Consider the following 3,010-nt stretch of genomic DNA (forward strand, 5'->3'; position numbering starts at 1 on the left):
TGACTGAAGGAGATATGCCCTAGAGGCAATAATAAAGTGGTTATTATTTATATCTTTATGTTTATGATAAATGTTTATATATCATGCTATAATTGTATTAACTGAAACATTAGTACATGTGTGATATATAGACAAACAAAGAGTCCCTAGTATGCCTCTTAACTAGCTTGTTGATTAATGGATGATTAGTTTCATAATCATGAACATTGGATGTTATTAATAACAAGGTTATATCATTGTATGAATGATGTAATGGACACACCCAATTAAGCGTAGCATAAGATCTCATCATTAAGTTATTTGCTATAAGCTTTCAATACATAGTTACCTAGTCCTTATGACCATGAGATCATGTAAATCACTTATACCGGAAAGGTACTTTGATTACATCAAACACCACTTGCGTAAATGGGTGGTTATAAAGGTGGGATTAAGTATCCGGAAAGTATGAGTTGAGGCATATGGATCAACAGTGGGATTTGTCCATCCCGATGATGGATAGATATACTCTGGGCCCTCTCGGTGGAATGTCGTCTAATGTCTTGCAAGCATATGAATAAGTTCATAAGAGACCACATACCATGGTACGAGTAAAGAGTACTTGTCAAGAGACGAGGTTGAACAAGGTATGGAGTGATACCGATGATCAAACCTCGGACAAGTAAAATATCGCGTGACAAAGGGAATTGGTATCGTATGTGAATGGTTCATTCGATCACTAAAGTCATCGTTGAATATGTGGGAGCCATTATGGATCTCCGGATCCCGCTATTGGTTATTGGTCGGAGTGAGTACTCAACCATGTCCGCATAGTTCACGAACCGTAGGGTGACACACTTAAAGTTGGATGTTGAAATGGTAGAACTTGAATATGGAATGGAGTTCGAATATTTGTTCGGAGTCCCGGATGAGATCCCGGACATCACGAGGAGTTCGGAATGGTCCGGAGAATAAGATTCATATATAGGAAGTCATATTCCAAGTTTGGAAATGATCCGGTGCATTTATGGCAGGTTCTAGAAGGTTTTAGAAAAGTCAGGAAGAAATCACCATGGAAAGTAGAGTCCCGGAGGGACTCCACCTTGCATGACCAGCCAACCCTAAAGGGGAGGAGTCCAAGGTGGACTCCCCTAGGGTGGCCGGCCAACCCACCTCAAGGAAAGGTGGGAGTCCCACCTTGGGTAGGACTCCCTCCTTGAGTAGGTTTCCCACATATGGGAGGTTTTAGTGTTGGGGTCTTATTCGAAGACTTGGACTAGAATTCTTGGTGCTTCCACCTATATAATGAGGGGCATAGGAGAGGGGGCTGACCACTTCAAGCCTCAGCCTTGGCCGCACCCCTTAGAGGGCCGGCGCCCAACCCCCTCTCTCCCCAAACCCTAGCGGTCTCTCTCCTCCACCACATCCCGCACGCTTAAGCGAAGCTCCGCCGGATTTCTCCACCACCACCGACACCACGCCGTCGTGCTGTCGGATTCAAGAGGAGCTACTACTTCCGCTGCCCGCTGGAACGGGGAGGTGGACGTCGTCTTCATCAACAACCGAACGTGTGACCGAGTACGGAGGTGCTGCCCGTTCGTGGCGCCGGAACCGATCGTGATCAAGATCTTCTACGCGCTTTTGCAAGCGGCAAGTGAACGTCTACCGCAGCAACAAGAGCCTCATCTTGTAGGCTTTGGAATCTCTTCAAGGGTGAGACTCGATACCCCCTCGTTGCTACCGTCTTCTAGATTGCATCTTGGCTTGGATTGCGTGTTTGCGGTAGGAAAATTTTTGTTTTCTATGCAACGTTATCCTACGAGTGGTATCGAGCCGTGTCTATGCATAGATGGTTGCACGAGTAGAACACAATGGTTTTGTGGGCGTTGATGCTCTTGTTGTCTTTAGTTTGAGTACTTTGCATCTTTGTGGCATAGTGGGATGAAGCGGCTCGGGCTAACTTTACATGACCGCGTTCATGAGACTTGCTCCTCGTTCGACATGCAACTTGTATTGCATAAGAGGCTTTGCGGGTGTCTGTCTCTCCTACTATAGTGAAGATTCAATTTACTCTTCTATTGACAACACTAGTATCACCGTTGTGGTTCATGTTCGTAGGTAGATTAGATCTTACTCGAAAACCCTAAACCACGTAAAATATGCAAACCAAATTAGAGACGTCTAACTTGTTTTTGCAGGGTTTGGTGATGTGATATGGCCATAATGTGATGATGAATATGTATGAGATGATCATTATTGTATTGTGGCAACCGGCAGGAGCCTTATGGTTGTCTTTAATTTCATGTTGAGTAGTTTTTCAAAGTAGTTGTAATAGTTGCTACATGAGGTGAACAACCATGAAGACGGCGCCATGAACCTTGACGCTACGCCGACGATAATGGAGATCATGCCCGTTGATGATGGAGATCATGTCCGTGCTTTAGAGATGAAGATCGAAGGCGCAAAGACAAAAGGGCCATATCATATCACATATGAACTGCATGTGATGTTAATCCTTTTATGCATCTTATTTTGCTTAGATCGCGACGGTAGCATTATAAGATGATCCCTGATACGTCCAATTTGCATCACTATTTTATATCATAATTTGCTGTTATTCATTGATATATTTCATATTGGGACACAATACTTATGTTATTTCATCTATTTTGCATGTTTCATCATTATTGGAGGATCAAGCACCGGAGCCAGGATTCTGCTGGAAAAAGCACCGTCAGAAAGCAATATTTTGGAAGATCACCTGTGGAAGAAAATTATACCAAAAATCCTATTTTTCAAGATGACGAAGGAAGCCAGAAGGAGGAGCCAGGAGGAGCCAGGGTGGGCCCACACCATAGGGCGGCGCGGCCCAAGCCCTGGCCGCGCCGCCACGTGGTGTGGAGGGCCCACGACCCCTTTCGCCTCCTTTTCATCGCGAAATCCTTCGTCCCGAAAACCTAAGCCAGAAGGGGTACCTCGCGAAGAGTTACAGCCGCCTCTGCGGGGCGGAGAACACCGAGAGAGAAAAGAG

This window comes from Lolium rigidum, chromosome 4, assembly GCF_022539505.1.
Source record: "Lolium rigidum isolate FL_2022 chromosome 4, APGP_CSIRO_Lrig_0.1, whole genome shotgun sequence".
Taxonomy (NCBI): Eukaryota; Viridiplantae; Streptophyta; class Magnoliopsida; order Poales; family Poaceae; genus Lolium; species Lolium rigidum.